The sequence below is a fragment of the Rhinatrema bivittatum genome, chromosome 2, assembly GCF_901001135.1.
Source record: "Rhinatrema bivittatum chromosome 2, aRhiBiv1.1, whole genome shotgun sequence".
Lineage (NCBI taxonomy): Eukaryota > Metazoa > Chordata > Amphibia > Gymnophiona > Rhinatrematidae > Rhinatrema > Rhinatrema bivittatum.
In genome coordinates, this window is record NC_042616.1 from 581288336 (window position 1) to 581309938 (window position 21603).

General features: G+C 42.2%; 1 protein-coding gene across 9 annotated transcripts in view; it reads right to left on the reverse strand.

Annotated features, from left to right (window-relative positions):
* Nucleotides 1-21603, reverse strand: part of PTPRM (protein tyrosine phosphatase receptor type M) — a 1907823-nt gene that overhangs the window by 1774794 nt on the left and 111426 nt on the right. The gene's annotated exons all lie outside the window — the stretch shown is intronic.

A 21603-nucleotide genomic window follows, 5' to 3' on the forward strand; every position in this document is an offset into this window, starting at 1 on the left:
TCACCCCGACAGACAAGACTAGACATCACCAGAAGGAGGGCTTTCTCTATAGCAGGACCCTCCCTCTGGAACTCTCTACCGAACCCTCTTAGTCTACTATCAAATCCACAACATTTCAAAAAATCTCTAAAAACATACTTATTTCAACTAGCATTTAACGTCTCACCAATCCACTCAACTTCCACTACTCAACACCAGTCCCCCTCCCCTACCCCTCTATAGCATTTCCTCTCCTCCGTCTATTTTTTCAAATATAATTACAATCACTCCCTTCCCTATTTCCTGAAAATATCCTTCCCTAGATAACTACCAGTCCTTTCCTTGCCCTCCCCTTCCTATGACCACAAAGCGACCCATGGCCCACTCCCCATTTATTACATTTTTTGTTAATTTGTTACTTACAAGTTATATACCAGTTTATGTATTTTATTCTTTTAAGTTATATTTTAATTTCATTTATTTCATATTTTTGTAAACCGTTTTGATAAAAAATTTATTTTTTTAAAAACGGTATATAAATGCTTTTAAATAAATAAATAAATAAATAAATAAATAAATAAATAAATAAAGCTGCTGCCTGGGAACAGACCACTGCCTGCCTGACTACTCTCTTCATCTGCTGCCTGGAACTGACCCTCGCTTGCCTTGACTACACTCAGACTGACCTTGGTATTGACCCCCTGCTTTGGCTGACCACTTCTGGATAGATACTCTGGCTTTGACCCCTGCACTTCACTCAGACACTTTCTTGTGGCCTTCTGCGACTACCAGACTTACTTGCTTGTATTCTATCTGTGGCCTTCACCCGACTAGACCCACAGGTGCTGCTTGCCTTGCCCAGAGAGCCTTCCTGAACTGTTACCTCTCTGAGATCTCCGGAGCTTCCAGTTCGGGTCTGGTCCAACCTCTCTGCATCAGCCACGCACCCTTGCTCGTGGTGGGCACACCCCTCCGCTACCTCTCTGGGAGGCATCTCAGGCCCACCTAAGTCCAGGCAGTCCGGGTTCCCAAGAGCTCAACCTGAGGAAACTGTTATTGGCAAAGCTCTAGCTAGCCTCTGTCTCCTCGTGTGCTCCGCCTCCTGGTAGCAGGCGCTCTCTGGGTCCGACAAGAGGGTCGTACCAATCCTGCACCAGGCCAAGGGTCCACCTCCAGCGCAACAGAATATACATGAAATAGATTTGCATACACTGGGTCTCCTATATATTAAAATCTGTCCCATGCATATTAATTATATATATTTTGAAACTCTGACTGATTAGGTGTACCTCTAGGAGAGAGTTGGAAAACACCAATTTATTTAGTTGGATTTATAACCCACCTTTTTTGAATACAAAAATTCAGACAAAGCAGTTTACACTACATTACAGAAAAAGCAGATGTGCAAAAGGCCATTTGCAGCTTTACAAAAATAGAAAGTGTATAACAACTTGCTGATACTTCACAAGACCTGGATACTGGTCTAGGTTGATGAAGAGAAAACTCAGGTAATTTGGGCAACTCCTGATAAGCTAGAACTTCAGTGATTTTTTTTTTACCCTTTTTGAAGCAACATCTGCTTCTGCTCTCAAGGGTGTTTTCTGACCACTCCACAATACAATTTATAAGAAGCTGGAGTTGGGAAAATGCAGATAAAAAATAAGAACATTTTAATAATGTAATCAATGGGACAAGATGGCAACATGAGTTAGACACATTTAATCGCTCTCCTTGCTTAGGCGGCATCTTTCCTTCAAAGATGCCGCCTAAGCATAAAGGGAAGGTTTGAACCTACCCCACCAGACTCTTCCCTTCCCTCTGGACTGCAATTAATTACAAACTTCGCTTCTGAATCAGCTACAAGTGAGGGGGTACCTGTCCTCACTGCGATAACCAGTGAGGGAGCACCAGATTCGCTTGGGGAAATCACCTTGAATCCCCTAGATGTTCGGTTCCCGCTGGCTCCTGTGATTGCTGACTTTCCTCATCTGACCATAGTGCTGAACGATTATGTTGCTCTTGCGACTGCAGGGGGGGCCAGAGTGCTCTCCCTGTCTCTGTCGGAACTTTGGGTGAGTTCTTCCACCTTCCTCCCAAGCCAGCAGTTGTTACTCTTGAGGCCTTATAGGACCTTATTGTGAGGTTTGGCTGTTCTATGAAAGATTGCCAGATGAAGATTAAGGACCTAACTACAAAAATGGACTCTATAAAGGTGAAATATGATGGCAAACTTAGGAACTACAGTCTCAGACCAAGGGCTTTGGAGGTGGGTTGCTTCTGAGACCCAATCCTGTAATGTTAAGCTGATTAAAGATTTGGTAATTACTCTAGAAGGCTGGAATTCCTAGAGAACCATACTTGACATTTAAATCTTTAATTCCTGAAATTCCCCAAGGTTGTAGGGGAGGACTCCTACCATACCTTAAAGAAATATTTTCTTGAAAAACTACAGTTTGAGGAAGGAAAACTTTCCTCTATAAGGGGTTCATTTATCAAAATGCGGTAAGTACCGCATGTGATGTGGTCTATGCTAATGTAGTGTTTATCACAGTTTGTGAAACTTACCTGTGCGAAGAGCTAAGTTAGTGCACATTGTGATACATGCCAAACCTGACCCATTGTTCAATGAGAGAGAGAGAGAGAGAGAGAGAGAGAGAGAGAGAGAGAGAGAGAGAGAGAGAGACTGAGACTGGCCATAATAGCATGTCCTATAGATAGGTATTTGTATCCCTAGGATAGGCCCACCTAGTAACTCGAGGTGGGGATGAGGTAAGAGTGTAGGGGGTTAGGGGCCGCTTTCACATTGTACATGAGACGTACAAACAGAACAGTGGTCTCTTGTGAAGATTAGCTGGCCTTCGGAGTGAGGAAACTCACTCCAAGATGAGATTTGGGCAAGGGTCTCTCAACCTAGCTTGATGGACTCTCTACCTGGGTAACATCAAGCTAGGTTGAGAGACCCTTGCCCAAATCTCATCTTGGAGTGAGTTTCCTCACTCCGAAGGCCAGCTAATCTTCACAAGAGACCTCTGTTCTGTTCGTATGTCTCATGTACAATGTGAAAGTGGCCCCTAACCCCCTACACTCTTATCTAATCCCCACCTCGAGTTACTAGGTGGGCCTATCCTAGGGATACAAATACCTATCTACAGGACATACTATTGTGGTCTCTCTCTCTCTCTCATGCGAAAACGCCTTACCGCATTTTGATAAATGAGATGTTTTCCTACCAGTTGCTAATAAAGGCCTGAATTTATCAAAATGCGGTAAGTATTCAAATTCAATTCAAAAAGGTGTTGTTAAAATCGGCGTTAAGTCTGTGCGATAGCTCTTCGCAGCTAGGCTAACCCAGCCCACTCCCTGCCCCTAACTCCTCCTATTTTCCATATTTGCATCGCACCATACGATATTGTGCTATTACATGCGTTAATGGGGCTTTTCGCATGCGCTAAGCACTTAACGCATGGGAAAAAGCCTTAGCGCATTTTGATAAATGACCACCAAAGAGACTCTCTCAGGATCAATGCCCTGAAGCTATTGCTAATTTAACCCAATTTCTTGAGGATTCTAATGCAGAGATCTACGATTGTTTGACTCTTCTTGTTTCTTTTATTTCAGAACACGAACTAAGCCAAGTAATGAAGAGATACTTTAAGAATATCTCTGTACCTTTTTATGGACAGCCAATACTATCTTTCCGGACTTTGCTCAGGTTACCCAAGAACGTAGACATAATTTCCTTATTCTCCAACCTCAAATTACTTCTCTAGGGTTCTCTTTTGTATTAAGGTATCCTTCTAAATGTATAATTCGTTCCCAGAATGAATTGTATTTTTCTTTCCAAACCAACTTAAATCCTTCATTAACTCCAGGAGTGAATTGTATATTTCTCCTGTGAAAAGTTAGGTCCTTTTAGATTCGTGATATAAGTTAGCCGATCTCATGTTAAAACTGTTTCTTTCTTTTTTGATTCCTTTAATCTCCCATTTTTATGTTGCCTGTGTGTTAATTGAATTTCCTTTTGGGAAAATGACTTATTAATAGGATTTAATTTTCCTGTAATGTATTTCAATTCTCTTTTTCTGATAAGACATTTTTGTTTTCTGAAGTAAGGTAATGTCTAGCTTTAATATGTTGAAACTAATAAAAATTAAATTAAAAAAAATAATAATGTAATCAATACCTTATGAACTGCTGTTTTAAGGTGTGTAAGAATACTATCAGTGATTAAAAATGAATTTTTTTTATTTGCTAAATATTGTGCAGTATTTTTTTTAATACACAAACTGATTTTTTTACTTTGATTGCCCAAGAAATGCTCATCCTCTAACTTCTTTCTTGTCCAGCTGTTGACAGGCTAATGATTGTAACCAATTCAATCAGGGGCAGATTTTAAAACCTATGCACATGGCCTACATTTGTGCACGCTACCCGGCGCACACAAATGTATGCTCAATTTTATAACATGCGCACGCAGCCGCGACCATGTTATAAAATCAGGGGTCAGCGCGCGCAAGGGGGTGCACACTAGTACAACTTGCATGTACCAAGCCCTCGGGGAGACCAGCTGGCTTTCCCCGTTCCCTCTGAGGCCGCTCCAAAATTGGAGCGGCCTCGGAGTGAACTTTCCTTCCCCCCCACCTTCCCCTCCCTTCCCCTATCTGTCCCGCCCCCCCAGCCCTAAAGAAACCCCCCCCCCCATACCTTTGTTGTAGAAGTTACGCCTGCCAGAGGCAGGCATAACTTGCGCGCACCGGCCGACTGCTGTCACACGATCCCCTGGTCCAGCGGCCTTGCAGAGGCCTCTGGCCACACCCCCACCCCGGACCACCCCACTCTGCCCATTTTTTCAAGCCCCAGGACTTACACGCGCCCCGGGGCTTTACACGCACCACTGGGCCTTTTGAAAATAGGCCCGGCGCGTGCAACCCCCCTACGCGCATAAATCCACCTGGATTTATGCGCATAATTATTTTAAAATCTGTCCCTCAGTGTCTAAAGGGAGTTAGGATTAAAGTAGGTAATTGCAAGTGCAAATAAAGTATTAGGAGCTGGCAGGACTGCTTAACTCAAAGCCCCTCCACTAGAGTTGAACATATTAGCATCTTCCCAGAAGAAAACCATGTCAAATGCCAGTGTACAACTTATCTGTATGATTAACATCAAAATGTCCTGTAAAATGATACACAAAATCTCACAAAACAAAAAGATATTGGCAAACACAAAAGTATATTTTGCAGAAAAGTAAAATTTTGCAACAGAAAAAGACACATTTGTATGGCCCCATTAGTTTCCCTATAAATTACAGCTTAATAACAAGACTATGTAGATAGAATAGCGTCAGAGGAGCATACCATTGATTTTACAACACCCTCCTGTGAGACTGCTGCATTGGTTGTTGCTTGTTCCTATATAAGATCAGGATCCCATGTGAAAGTGTGAATTTTTAGTTAGAAGTCAGAGAGTAAGGAATGTTTCTTTCGAGTTCCTTGTTTATGTTAAGAATAAATCCTAGGCCTTGTACATTAGGGTCTGAATTAGGAGAAGAATTAATAAACTTTCTCTTTTGAGATGTTTCCTTTCTGAGGAGGACAGAACCAGACTTTCTTTAAAGGAAGATTTTTCCACCTTTCCTTCCCATTTGAACTCTGATGTCATCCCTTCTCTTGTGTTTCTCTCCACTCTAGGGATATAGAACCCACCTAATCAATTCTGAAGAAAGCTTGGACATGTAACTAGTTTATGCATGGAGTAAAAGAAGTAAGGAAGAGGAGTGAAGTGACACCCATTCAGTGCCTAACCACTGTAAATATCTATCTGGTATCCAAGGATTGGAGTAAAGGAATACAGTTTAGATGCACCAGGAGAAATAGCCCCTCTGAGACAAGGTATTGTAAATGGGGTATTAAATTGTGCTTCGATACCCCATGAGAATGGATACCCCAGGAACGAACACGAGCTACCACTAGTGTAGCGAGGGATCTATTTGAAATTGCATTATTGAAGAATCTCCAGTCACACATTTACCAAAAGTAACTTTGTGTAATGGATGTTGTATAAAAGGAAACAATTTTTTTTAGTAAGAAGCATTCTCTGACATCGAAACCTTCAGTGAAGATGTGTTGAAACATCAAATTGTTTCCAGTGTCATTATTACCATTGACTACAGATATAGAGAGGTTAAAGAAAATGCCCAGGGGGTTATCCTCCTGTCGCCCCCCCCCCCCCCCCCTCATGGTGAATCTTGTAGGTTTGGGGTTATTAGAAGCATATGGGAATTGAAAAGAATAACTCCACTGTTGAGAGTGCACCCGTGCACCTATGAGAGGAACTCATTCCACGGATTACACATTCTACAAAAAATCTTTAGGGAAACCAATTAAGCTTTAATGTGGATTAAAATAATTATAAATGCTAAGAAGTTCAAAACAATAAGGATGTACTCTTCATGGCTATAAGCTGATCTCATATTGCTTTAAACGTTTCTGGTGAATTTTCATGTAAATGTAACATGTTATCGTAGCAATTTCAAAAGCCATTTACGTGAATGATGGACAGTTCAATGGCATAATTTTGTAGCAATTTTCAAAAGCCCACTTATTTTATTTGTTTAGCATTTTTTTATACCGGTTTTCCAAGTAACAGAATTACTAATCAAGTCGGGTTTACATTTTAAACAATAACATGACAGGAGGATGTCTTACAATAAACAGGAAGATTGAACTTGGATAAATAATTGGGGTTAACAACATAAAGCTACATCTTTAGTCTTGATCATTTGTTGGCATTCAAATGGAAGCTGAAGTTAGGAGAAAGCTTGGTTGAATAACCAGGTCTTGAGTCTCTTTTAAATACAATAGGGCATTGCACTAGTCTGAGGTCTGATGGGAGAGAGTTCCAAAGTTTGGGACCGGCGGTTGAGAAAGCTCTTTTACTTAATGTTGTCTTCATCGATGGGACCTGTAGGTTGTTTCTGTAAGCTTGTCTCACTGGTCTGGTGGAGGTGTGAGGTTGAAGAGGGATCTTGAGCTCTAGTGGGGCGATGTTATGTATTGCCTTTTGGATTAATAAGAGTGCTTTATAAAGTATTCTGAATTTGATGGGGAGCCAATGTAGATTTTTCAAGATGGGTGTAATATGAACTCTTTTGTTTGTCTTAGTTAGAATCCTTGCTGTTGCGTTCTGCAACATCTGTAGAGGTTTTGTGGAGTTAGCAGGGAGGCCAAGTAGTAGTGAATTGCAGTAGTCGAGTTTACTGAGAATGATTGATTGCAAAACTGATCGAAAATCTTGAAAATGTACTTTACTTACACAAGTAAAGTACATTTACATGTCTAAAAATCTAGTTTTATGCGTATAAGTCCTTTTGAAAATTACCACGAGTATTACTAGCATTCCCAGATTTCCCCTTGCATCTGTAATACCTAAGAGGCTAGAGAACAGTGAAAAAAAGGACAGAAATCTTAAAATAACTGTTCATCTTTTCTGGACTGGGAAAATTCAACAGGGAATTAATCATTAAAATCATTAATAACTGGCCATATTGAGTACAACTATTAATAAATTTAAATCAGCAAAGTAATTGGCAAATTAGAGATGAAATAATGAAAGCATTAATACTGCAAATCTAATTTAAAGAGCCAAATGAGGTACTCTAGACATCACGTTAAGTCTCAAGAGATTACATAGCCCATAAATACTCAGCCAACTGAATGTCTAAATTATTTAAAAAAAACCTTTAGCAGGCTAAAAGCACAAAGCCTCACAAGCAAATAAAATGGTCCAGTGCAATTCAGCAGCAAATTCACCATACTCCAGGTTTTTTCTTCCAAATTAGATTTGATTTATTCTAGAGATGCAGAATTAAGTCACAAATAGTTTACCAGCCTCAGTACATTAAAGGGGACACACTGCTTTATGCAAAAGATAGATAATCAAGAACAAAAAGTCCAAATACTATTCGGTTACATCATGGTGCATAGAAAATCCTTTGCATGGATGCTTCTCTTTGTCTCTAACATTGGGTTTCAAAGCAGGATACAAACTAGCAGCAAATTACAGCAAGTCTGGCTATCCATTAAAGCACAAACATAATTGACTCACTTTGCAGAGGCAAATTTGCTGTAAGTTGGCAGTATTTCTTATTGCGGACTTTTGCAACGACCTGATTTGATAGAAATTTCTAGTAAATGAAATAGAAAAGTTAAGATTGTGAAGGCTGATCTGATTCATCTGTAGAACTGTGAGGTGAACTAATAAAGAGGCAAACATCAGCTTCTGAGAAGCAGTACAAAGCACTCAATTGTGCCTGCAGTTTTCCATCAAGCACCACTATTCACAATATTTAAGCTTCTGTGCTCATTAGTTTTGTAATTGCAAAGACTGACCTTTGAGGATAAGGACTCTTTCTTTTCATGCATTATTTTCATTTTTTTTTCAGGGTTTCTGTGTGAACTGGATTTTTTGTGCCAATATGAAATATCCTCCTGCTTCACCCAGGTATTGAAATTATTATTCTGTTTTAGGGTTGTTGTTTTTTTTTTGTTTTTTTTTTGCAGTATCTCAATCATTTCCAGAGGCAACAGACCTCTTTTAAAGTTACTAAAATGACAAAAAGAAAAATCAGAGCAGTAGAAAGAGCCTGTAAGCATACACATTAAAATAATCATCTGTGCCTGAAAAGTGACAACAGAATTTGAAAGATGTTATCTTTGCAACCAATTCAAGCTGGATCATTAATAAAACATTCCATGACATGGTATGGTCCACTTTCTTCTCATGAACCTGGATCATGTTTGATCTCTTAAACATTAGAAAAGAGGATTTGCTCTAAAATGAGTGGTTCTAGACATGAGAAAAAGTAATGCCAAGCAATCAGTTAAGGGAGAAGAAAGAGTAAGGGGAGGATATAAGATTTTAAAGCAGAAAATGCCAATCAATGATATAGGTGTTGCGCTGAGGTGGACCTCTGGGCCGAGATGGGGTTGACTCAACCCGTAGGTAGGGACCTATGGGTCCCCCACTGTCAGCAGGCAGAGTGGGCTGATGGACGGAGGCCAGCTGACACTTCACCAATACTAGCCCTCGTTCCCCACGGGTTTGAGCCTTTGGGTGCCGGGGGCCGGCTGGACTTAGGTGGGCCTCTGTATGTTGTCATCGATGGAGAGATCGAGGTCAGTCCAGAGACAGCAGGAGAGAGATGATACAGTCTAGTACTGGACGAGGTGATGTCCCCGGAGACCCGGGCGCCAAAGGAACAAAGTCAGACAGAGGTGCCCGAGGAAAAGCAGGCCGAAGCCTGAATAGGCCAAGTCCAGGACCAATGCTGGAGAGGCGTCGTAGAACAAGCTTAAGCTAGGGCGCGGCGGCAATCTAGAAGTAGTGGTAAGCAAGGCTGAAGTCTGATCACGGAGGTAGTCAAGCATAGACCAGGCAAGGCAGAGGTCTGGGCTGGAGAAGAGACAACGGAGTAGTCAGGCGATGGCAGAGGTCTGGGTCTGGAGAGAGGTAACGGAGTAGTCAGACGATGCAGGTCTGGAGAGAGTCAACAACGTGGTTAGGCAAAGCAAAGTCAAAGTCCGTGTAATGCAATCCGAGGAAGGGTGAAGAACAGGAACGTAGGAGGCAAAGTAATCGAGAACCAGGATCAAGAGGAACAGGAACACAGGAATGAGACAAATCTCTCAGAAGGCAACGAATACTCGACCAGCAAGGAGACCTGTTGCAAAGGCAAAGCTGGGGAGCGGAGCCTGGGCTTAGGTACCAGTGCTCCGCTGATGTTCATCAATCCGGGGCTGCGGCTCGGTTCCCGCCGCGGGCCCTACTTAAGGTTCAGTGATGCGCGTTGCCAAGGGGCGTGGCACCAAGTAGCAGCATCTCTTCGCGGGCCACGCAGAGAGGCCCGGCATGAAGCAGTAGCGGTGGTAGCTGGACTGGAGACACCAGGGTCTGTAGCTGAGCCGGAGGCACCTGGGGTGGCTCGAGGACGGAGCCGGAGGCCTACCGTCACCAGAGACTAGGGACCAGGTGCTGGAGTTACTGAAGAGAGGTGAGGGGGCCATGCCGTGGGTCTGGGAAGGGAAGTAAATTATGGTGCCTTAACGCATGCAAAAAGCACCATAACGCATGATGAGATGCAAAATTTTAAAAGGGGAGGAGTTGAGGGCGGGATTTTGGGAAAAGTGGGCTGGCTTTGCAAAGCCATATCACACAGTTTTAATGCCAAACATAACTGCACCTTTTTCATTGGTGTTAAGCTAAGGCCAGGAGAGAAAGAGAGAGAGAGAGAGAGAGAGAGAGACTAGCTATAAGACCCTTCTAGTAGTTAGCTATTTATATCTCTATTGGAGACCCACCTGGTAACTAGAGGTGACGTTTAGGTAGTAGTGTAGGTGGTTACGGACCACTTTGGCATGCAGAGTGACACGTAAAAACAGAACAGTGCACTCTTGTGAAGATTTGACGTCCTTAGATGAAATCTGTACAGTGTTCTCTCAACCTAGCTTGATGTTACCCAGGTAGAGAGTCCATCAAGCTAGATTGATGTCAAAGTGGCCCCTAACCCCTACACTACCACCTAAACCTCACCACAAGTTACCAGGAGGGCCTCCTATAGAGATATAAATAGCTAACTATAGAAGGGCCTTATAGCTAGTCTCTCTCTCTTATCCCCCCCCCCCCCCAGTGGTTGCAGGTAGGAACTGCAATAATTGTGGAATTACAGCAAAGTGCGAAAAAGTTATCGAACTCTGCGGTAATACCTATGCAAGGAGCTAAGATAGCCTATTTATCGCAATATGCGCTATTATCATAAAACACACCTCTCTTCCTTTCACGTGCGATAGTTTGATGAATCTAGCCCTTGGTTTGTACACTTCAGTATTTCGACCCCCCCCCATCATATACATCTCCTTTGGATTACCCTACCCGCAAATGCTTGGCACTGAATCTCAGCTGCCAAACCTTCAACCATGCCTCAAGCTTTCTTAGATCACTTTTCATTTTCTCTACTCCTTCAAGGATGTCCATTATATAGCAGATCTTCGTGTCATCCACAAAAAAACAAACTTTATCTTCTAATTCCTCTGCAATATTGCTCACAGAACTGGCTCTAGAGTCCATCCTTGAGGCCCTCCACTTATCATTCTTCTCTCTACAGAGTAGGCTCTATTTACTGCTACTCACTGACTTCTAACAGTCAGCCAATTGTAATCCATTCCATCCCACCTTGGGGACTCGCGCCAAGGCTTCTCAAGTTATTCATAAACCTCCTATGGAGATCCTTATCAACAGCCTTGCTGAAATCCAAATAAATCCCAATAAGTGCTCTTCCTTGATCTTATTCTCTAGTCACTTAATCAAAAAAAAATCTATCAGATTCATTTGACAAGTAAAAAAAACATGTTGCCTCAGATCCTGAAAACCATTGGACTGTAGATAGTTTATCCTTTCTTTAGTGGAGTCTCTATTAAATTTCCCCACCATCGAGATCAGATTAACCACTTTGTAGTTTCCAGCCTCCTCACTGTTACAACTTCTGTGAAGTGTACAGCGCAAAGTTCTAGTAACCTGCTGGTTCTGAAAAAAAGCTGGATTATGTATGCCTTGGGAAATCTTTTGTTAGATCAACATAACATATACATGATCTTTCGAGACAGAGGAAAGACACATGAAAACTAACAGTATGAGAGAGGTTATGCAATTGTGTGCAATAAACACCATTGTCTTTCTTTGTATACAGAATCATAGTCAATAACTAGAGCGCTGTGAATATACCTTAAATACTCTGATGTAAGACAGAACATCTTTTAATAAATTACTTTTAGCTTTCCCTATATTACGGTATACTAATACTGGTGAAAGCTAAAATTATTTTCCTTGTGCACTGGTTTGCACATTTATTTCTAGGTATCTCAGTATTTGAATAAACACTTCAATTTATAATAGAAGCTAAATAAAAAGAAAATGACACTTGGTCACTCATGTCACAGTATGTAAGCCAGATGGCAGGGCTCTTCAGTTTACATTCAAACACTGCACAGCACTAACAGAACTTAAACCTCTGATGTTTTCTTTCCTGCATTGACAGCATCCAACAACAGGGCATGGTTTTTTTTTTTCCTAAGGACTACATTTAATGGCCAATATTAGTTTAGAAAAACAGCACATCATGTCCTTTATTCAGCTCTTTTACTGTGCAGAAACTGAGAGAATAAAAGGATTATTTTTAATAAGTTAAGTATTTGTAACCAAACAGATATAAAGCAACCACACCCAAAGGTTTTATTTTTTTCTTCATAAAGAAGCATTTTTCTCACCAGAGGATGCCTTTAAAGTGAAAAGTGACATTATGGGGCCTATGCACTAAAGGTTAGCATTCACACTAAGTCCAAGAAGCAGGCACTTGAAAAGCATATTATGCATAATGGAGGTAATTCTGAAAAGGATTTACATGTTTAAAACTGGATTTTACATGTGTAAATGCACTTTTCATATGTATGTGGGCTTTTGAAAATTGCTATAATATATGCTATTGAATTGTCAAATTTTACCCGTGTTAAGTGCATTTAAACCAGGTAAATAGGCTTTGGAAAATTGCTACAATAGTATGCTACATTTAAGCTTGTAATTCCTTTGAAAATTACCTCCTAAGGATCCAGTGTACAAGACAAATTGGTCCCAGAAGACATTAATGCATATGTACTACAATTAACTTTGACTATATCCTCTAGCACTGACTGAAAAAACACTTTCTTAAATTTATTTTAAATGTACCATTGTGGTGTAGTTAAAATTTCAGTAAAATCATCTTTGTGAATGAAATTCCGCAAGTTTTATTATATGTTAACAGTTGAGTTCTGATATAAAATTATGCAACTATTTTCACAAGCATAAAATTACACACAAAAATGTACTATTTGTGAAGCTGAAAAATTTCGCAAAATCTGATTCATGTATTAAAAGGGAACACAGCATAAGCTAGTTTGCACACAAGGCAAACTGCAAAATTTAGCTCCTTAGTACATTGGCCTCTAGTTTAACCAGGAGTATTAGGAAATCCCAATACTTAAGGAACGCAAAGCACATTCTATTTTAGTAATCACTTAGATATGAGAAGAAGACCATCTAGAACCTATAATACTTCTGACTAAACCTTTATCTTAAAAGAGAAGGAAAAAAAACAACTTTAAATATAAAAGTCTCCTCTAATGCATAAACATAAAATGAATCCCATCTGATTCTTTGCATTTATAAAACATCGAATGGAAAGATATGCATGGTACATAGCATAATCCATATTTGTAATAAAAATAGGAAGATCATCAGAAACAGAATATCGTACAGTGTAAGGAACTGTGTATTCATGAACCTCTCTTGCGTGATGCAGCCTCATAGATAGAACCAGGAGACCTTCTTGCTGAGGCAATGAATCCAAGTCCAGGCAGGGTAAGTAGGCTGAAGCGTATGATATCATCATCCAGGTGGGTACCCAAATCTTCCGGCAACATGCACTGAATCGTGCGCACTGATGCCTTCGTATTCCCTAAGCGCCTCTTCACTGGGGTCCTAGTATCACATGCAGAGTGTCCAATGGCGGCTCCCTGCCGCATGGTGAACGTCCACCGTTAAGGAGTCTAGGAAGGCGGCTGGATTCTAACATACAGTTTTGGCCTAAAGCCCTAAGAACCCAAGAAGAAACAGCAGAGATGCATAAAATATATTTGTTGTGGGTGTGGACCCTTGGATTGAGGTAGGGGTAGAGGGCCAACTGGAGTTTGTCCTATACCAACCCACATTCCCTTCGGGTTTACCGTTTGGATGTTGGGGCTGGCAGGTCTTAGGTGAGGGCCTCTGCTAATGGTCAGAAGATATATAGAGGTGGCTGAAGTTGTAATAGGCAAATTCAGAGGCAGGCTCAGGTCAGGGGCAGCAGCATTCGAGTACAATCCAGGAGACAGGGCAATGGTCAATGGCAGTCAGCGTTCAAGGAAGATCCAGGAGGCAGACAGCGGTCAGTGGCAGACTGTGTTCAAGGAAAGTCCAGGAGGCAGACGGTGGTCAGTGGCAGGCAATGTTCAAGGAAAGTCCAGGAAGCAAGCTGAGATCAATACCGGGTATCCATCCAAAGGAAGGCAGGACAGATAGGCAGGGCAGGGAAGCAAGGAACAGAACAGGCGGGCAGATGAGGAAATGAACACTGAAGAACTGACCACAAGAATTGAAGAACAAGGAAGACAAGCACCACTGGAACTGAAGACAGAGACGAAGACCATTAACTGAAAATGAAGAATGCAGGAACTTGAGAATGCAGGCAGGGAATGCTGGCAACTCACATTACAAGGACTGTAGGGAGACCTGATGCCAAGGCAAGGACTGCAGGGAGAAAGGGCTTTTATAGGCCAGGGCTTGTGATGTCATCTGAGGGCACCGTGGGGGATTTTCCACCACGGGCCCTTTAAGTTTGGTCATGTCAGGCAAGTATGCGCCTAGGGGAGGCCATGTGAAGAGCCAGCAGTGTCCTGCCGCACGTCACTTTGGGCCTGCCTGAACATGGCAGCCTGCCACACATCTGCGCAGGAGATCTTCAGCAACATCAAAGACCAGTGATGGTGGCTTGGGGCTGGAGGTATGTGCAGTGGTTCGGGGGGCAGATCCGCAGAACATCAAACACAGTAATATTGGCCTGTAACGAGGAAAAGGGCATGGTTTGCAAAAGTTGCAATGACAAATGTGAACAAACAAAATGCATTGCAAAATTAGTGGGGATGGAGAAAAGATTTGATAGTGGAAAGAGAAAAGGTTTGTCCAACAAGGACAATAAGAAGATCCAGAGATGAGTTATAGCAATGGAGAGAGCAAGATGTAGGAGGGGGCTGAGGAAACAGGAAGATGAGGGAAGTGAAGAGAGAGCAGAGTGAGAACTGAAGAGCACATGTGATTGGAAGGTACAAAAGAGAGATGAAATCCAAACTAGAACAAAGGGAAGTAGTGTTAAGCATTTCAAAGGAAAGTTTAAAAATTTAAATTGAAATTGGAATGTGGATGGACAACCAGTGGAAGAAGGCAGACAGGGAGAAAGAGGATTCTGGAAGAAAAATTCTCAACTAACTGCATTAGAGAGAGGGAGGCCAGAAAGGAAGTTATGGTAAACAAAATTTGAAATGATGGGACATGTGTTTGAGCAGATGGAATGATGAGGAATGGAATAATTTTGGTAGTACTTTAAAAGAAAAAAAATGGCACAATGGCACAGAATATATGAAAAGAAGGAGAGGAAAGAATTGAAGATGACTACAAGGCTACAGGGTGCTAGGACCAGAGTAACAAGGTTCCAAGGTGAGTAGAAGGATCAAGAGAGACAATTAGTCTTGATTGTTAATTTCCTTTCTTGCTTGTGCTGGTGTCCGAGATTATACTGACTCAGTCAGGAGGTTCTAGAGGAATTTCTTCCAATAGGTTTGAGGTTCTAGCCACCAATTTAGGCTTCTTATCAGAAGAGGAATCTGGTGTATGTCTTAGCCTTGGACTATGAAAGACAAATGCATTAGCAGGGACCACTGTAGTGGGTGCATGTCTGCCCTGGCTTACAGCACCAAATCTAAAGTGGCTGTCATGAGACCCAGGATCTGGAACTAGTCTCATGCTTTAGGTGCCCTATGAGACTGGAAAACTTGCACATGAAAAACCAAATTGAAGCTCCTCTTCTGAATTAGAGAAACTTCTCCCTCTGCCATATTGAACTGGGCCCCTAAAATCTCTAGTTATTAAGGGATTAAGCTGCTCTTTGCTTAATAACAATGGAGAAGGGCTAAACGCCCTCTCAAGCTGGAGGGAACTAAACCCTACAGGGAGCTCCCTACCATAGGTAATCCTCCAGGGCCTTTGGGCATCTGGGATCAGCACTAAATGGTTGCCTAGCCAGGAAAATTCTTGGGAGAAATCAGCACTAGAGCCTCAACCAGGCCAAGGCCTCACCAAGGTTCTAGGGAAATCCTGATATACCAGTCCTCACATATCCACTGTTGGAGACAGAGACTACTGGCAACTGCCTAAGACCATACCTCCCTATAGCAAGGATGACATCATAGGAAAAGGATATGTCCTCTGTCTGCATCAGTGGAGGAGTGCAAAATACCACTCGTAGGAGGGGGGTCTTGGGGTGATAGTGTCTAATGATCTGAAGTCGGCAAAACAATGTGACAAGGCGATAGCTAAAGCCTGAAGAATGCTGGGCTGCATAGAGAGAGGAATATTGAGTAAGAAAAGGGAAGTGATTATCCCCTTGTACAGGTCCTTGGTGAGGCCTCACCTGGAGTACTGTGTTCAGTTCTGGAGACCATATCTCCGAAGAGACAGAAACAAGATGGAGGTGGTCCAGAGAACGGTGACCAAAAAGGTGGAAGGTCTTCATCGAATGACTTATGCGGAGAGACTGAAGAATCTAAATATGTACACCCTGGAGGAAAGGAGGAGCAGATGTGATATGATACAGACTTTCAGATACTTGAAAGGTTTTAATGATCCAAAGACAACGACAAACCTTTTCCGTCGGAAAAAAATCAGCAGAACCAGGGGTCACGATTCGAAGCTCCAGGGAGGAAGACTCACTACTAATGTCAGGAAGTATTTCTTCACGGAGAGGGTGGTGGATGCCTGGAATGCCCTTCCAGAGGAAGTGGTGAAGACCAGAACTGTGAAGGACTTCAGGGCGTGGGATAAACACTGTGGATCCATAAAGTCTTGAGGACGTGAATGAAGAGTGGGTGGCTCGCGGGAATGACGGCTACTACCTGGAGATAATACCCTTATTCAATAAACATACACATGGTTAATGCGACTTCAACGGCAAGAGGAAATGTGGAAAAAAGGATTTGCATTCACAAAAAGCGGGGAGTAGCTTGCTTGTTACGGCGGTTACTACCCCAAACCAAATAAGCCTGATACTTCACTTTCAATGCATATCCAGCATAACTATCTGCTTCAACGGCAGGGGGGATGAAGAAAAGTGGATCTATATACAGACAACAACTAATAAGGACTGAATTACATAGTCTGGGTAAACAAATAAGCATGGGTGTAGCTTGTTTATTGTGGTAGTTACTACCCCTAACTAATTAAGCTAGATATTTCACTTAGATGCAGCTCCAACACTGCTCTCTACATTAATGGTGGGGGTGGAAGGGAAATAGAACCAAAAGGTTACTAAGAGCCAAGAGTAACAGATAAGTATGAGAAAAAAAAAGTGCAAAGCTTGCTGGGCAGACTGGATGGGCTGTTGGTCTTCTTCTGCTGTCATTTCTATGTTTCTATGTAAAGACTGGTATATGTTTTGTTTTGAACATATTTGGTATAGGTGGTACTGGAATATTCAGAAGCAGGTGGCATATAATTAACCAAATTTAACAAAAAATATAGAGAATGAAAACACTTGTTAATCATCGGTGTAAAAATGATAATTAAAGCTGAGGATTAAAAATTTCCTAGAAAGAATGTATACAGAGAAAAAGGGAGAAAGCCAAGGATGGAGCAGTGAGAGACAATGATAGAGTAATGGGAAGGAAGGAGAAGCCAGTGAAGAGAGCATTGAAAAGGCCATTAAAAGTAGAGTTTAACCACAACAGCTGCCTAGAAAGTGAATGAGACAGGAATGACTGACGGTATCAAAGGCTACAGAGAAATTTAGCTTGGAGGAGGCCATTTAAACAATACCCTCTCTTTTTAAATGTTTTCCTCTCCTCTCTTCCCATCTTCTGACCTTATTCTCTTCTTTATCCTACCATCTACTAGTAATTGCTAAGTGAGAGGATTCAGGTTACCTCAAACAGCCCCTGTATCAGCCCATGTAAAATTTAGACCAAATCATCTACAACAGCGATGCTCAACCGGTGTGTTGCGACACACCAGTGTGTCGCCAAACATCGGTAGGTGTGTCGCACGCTTCCTTGATTCCTGCTGCTCTTCCCTCCCTCTCCTCACCCCAGCGAAACACAAAGAATTATTCAACGAACACTGCTGCTGTTCCTGCCTGGGCTACCAGCTCATTCAAGCCCAGAAAGGATCGCCAGCAGTGTTTGTAGAAGCCGGCAACAGCAACATGGTCTTTTCTTCTTCCTGCCCCTGTAGCCTGGAAGAAGAAGTTTTTACCGCACACACGGGAAGAAGAATGGATGGATCATGACCTGAATTTGACTATGAACTTGTTCTTATGACATTATAGTTCACTTGTTAATTGTTCCTATGCTTCTCTGCTCTCCTATTGGTTTTTTGTATCCCCTACCCTTCCCCTGTTACTTGTAATTTCCGTTGCTTTTGTTCCATGTAAACCGAGGTGATGTTTCGACTAACATCGGTATAGAAGACTCTTTAAATAAATAAGAAAGGGCCGTGCTGCTGCTGAAATCGTGTCCCAAGGCTCCCCTCGGCCCCCCAGCTATAAGAAGGCAGCACTCAGCTGTTTGCCTGTGCTGCGATCATTGCGGTGCAGAACAGTCAGCTGAGAATGTGGCCGTGGGGATTTTCTGCCATGCCACAGACCCGGGGTAGCTAATCGACGGATTTCCCAAACAGCCTGTCAGGACTCTTCTTTATTAGCAGCATACCAGCTGCCTTGAGTTGTAGCTGCCATGTGTGCTGGGGGTGGGCATAAGTGAGTGAGACCGAGAGAGTGAGCCACATGTGGGTAAGTGTGTGAGAGAATGTGTGTGTGTATAAGTAAGAGAGAGAAACATGCGTGAGAGCAGGTCAGGGAGGTGACTGGTGTGTGTGTGTGTGTGTGTGTGTGTGTGTGTGTGTGTGTGAAAGAGAGAGAGAAAAAGAGATTGGTCAGGGAGTGACTGGTGTGAGTGTGTGTGTGAGAGAAAGAGAGACTGGTCAGGGAGGTGACTGATGTGTGTGAGAGAGAAAGAGATTGGTCAGGGAGGTGACTGGTATCTGTGAGAGAGAGAGAGAATGATGACTGGTGTGTGTGTGAGAGAGAAAGAGATTGGTCAGGGAGGTGACTGGTATCTGTGAGAGAGAGAGAATGATGACTGGTGTGTGTGTGTGAGACAGACAAGTCATGTACACTAAGGAAGAGGTGCATAAGGACAGAAATTCAGCAGCCATTGCTGCTTATGTGTGCTATTGGCCTACAAGGGAAAGGTGCAAGAGAGTTCCTGGAGAGGGTAAGTAAAGGTGGCTTTTTAAGTTTATCTTTCTTGATTGACTGACATTTTAATTATTGGGTATTAACGTGATGTGTCTACTGTTTGAAATAGTTTATTGATGTTTAGAGAATTTTTAACAATTGTGTAAGTTTTTAATGATTAGATGTTATTCTATTTATCTCTTGCTTTGAAACATTTATTCTATTTATTATTCTATTTTTAGAATTATTTTATATTACTTGAGAAATATATAAATAGAAAGTGGAGACAAAAACTGAACTGGAAACAACAAGAAGTCAGACTGAGTGTATGAATTGCAACAATGGCAAAAACAAAAACATAAACCTGATGGTCATTTTATTCTGTATTTGGTGAGGGTCTGTCTGTGTTCTGCATGAGTGATCCAGGTAAGGGTATTCTCCAAGCTTGTGGTTTCTGTGTAGGGATCTCTAGCAGCTTGGCTTGTTCTGTTTTCCTAATAGGAGGTGTATTGGTATTTAGGGCCTGGTTAAATTCTATCTTCAAATTCTACTAGTCTACGCCCCCCTGGGCCTCCTAGAAACAGACGCCTCTCCCATTATTGAAATAATCACAACTCATATTAATTTGGACACTCCAGCAACAATCCTAGGAGATTTCAATCTGCATGTAGACGTCCCCACACTCTCATCCAGCTGCGAAGCCTTCCTAACGGCCCTCTCAGCCTTGGGATTCAATCAGATAGTCAACAAACCCACACACAAAGCAGTTCACACGTTGGATTTAATCTTGATAAACTCGGGCATCAAGCAGTCTTCTCTCCTGAATTGCAAGAAGGTCCCTTGGTCGGATCATACACTAATCTCAACTAGGTTCACGCTGAAAGATACCATGACCGCTCGCGCACCCCAACCCTCCTTCCATTATAGAAGATCCTGCTCTCCGGAAGACCTCAGCAATCAACTGACCTCACAACTTCCTCGCATAGACCTCATCAACGCAAACACAGCACTCCTCTCCTGGTACAATATTACAGAATCCATAGCTAATAAACTATGCCCCCTTACAACAAAAAAACCCAACACCAACGCGTCCAAAAGACAACTGTGGCTCACCATTGAACTCCGAAAACTGAAACAAAGCTTAAGACAGAAAGAGAACAAATGGCAGAAAGCCCCTTGTAAAAGCACACTCTCGGCATATAAACTGGCCCTACATCATTACAAGACCTCCACCGCTTCTACTCGCATAAGATCCATGACCTGGTCTTTGACGCCAAAGCACTCTTTACCTTTGTTTCCAATCTAACCCATATCAACGCACCAGATATCCCGAGCAATCAAGCACAATCAAAAGCAGAAGAACTGACCCTGTTCTTCCGAAACAAAATAATTAATGTCCTCACACAGCTGCCCACTCTCACCCCACCTTACTTGAGCACACATCAATTAAACAACAACAAATCCACTTATCTTGAAGCTTTCGAACCCATCACCGCAACAGAGATCCAGTCAATCTTAAAGAAAATGAAGCCCTCCTCTCATCCTTCAGACCATATCCCTAGCAAACTTCTCCTGACAATCCCTGACTCCATCTCCAAAACACTGGCGGACATCATAAACTGCTCTTTATCTCAAGGAATATACCCAGACGTTTTCAAACTGGCATCCCTCAAACCACTACTAAAGAAGCCAAATTTGGATCCTACAGACCGAAACAACTTCCGACCGATTGCCAACCTACCATTCATAGCCAAGATCATGGAAAAACTAGTTAACACCCAAATATCAGACTACATCGAAGATAATAAACTACTATTCCCTTCTCAATATGGGTTCCGCAAAGCTTCCAGCACAGAATCTCTCCTTGTATCGTTGACAGACTACCTCATTTTGGGTCTCGACAAAGGACAATCATTCCTACCGATTCTTTTAGACCTCTCGGCAGCTTTTGACACCGTTAACCACTCCATCCTTATAAACTAACTTTCGACCATTGGTATAACAGGTACGGCACTAACCTGGTTCAAAACTTTCCTCAGTAACAGAGGCTACAAAGTTAAAATACACAACAAAGAATCCCCCTGCCATGACTCACCTGTAGAAGTCCCTCAGGGTTCCGCCCTATCACCCATGCTCTTCAACATTTACCTCCTTCCGCTATGCCAGCTCCTAACAAATCTAAAACTTAAACACTTTCTCTATGCAGACGATGTCCAGATAGTAATCCCCCTTAAAGAATCCTTCTCTAAAACTCTCGAACACTGGGAAACATGCCTCCAAAAAAATCAAGTGCCTTCTTGCCAGCCTAAACCTCATATTAAATGCTGCTAAAACTGAACTCCTGCTCATCTCCCCAGAAATTAGCAACACCTCCTCTTCTCCTCCAGCTAACCCACTCTCCACCCAAGTGAGAGACTTAGGAGTTATAATTGATAACAGGATGAATTTGAAAGCATTTGTCAACCGTACAACCAAGGACTGTTTCTACAAACTCCAAG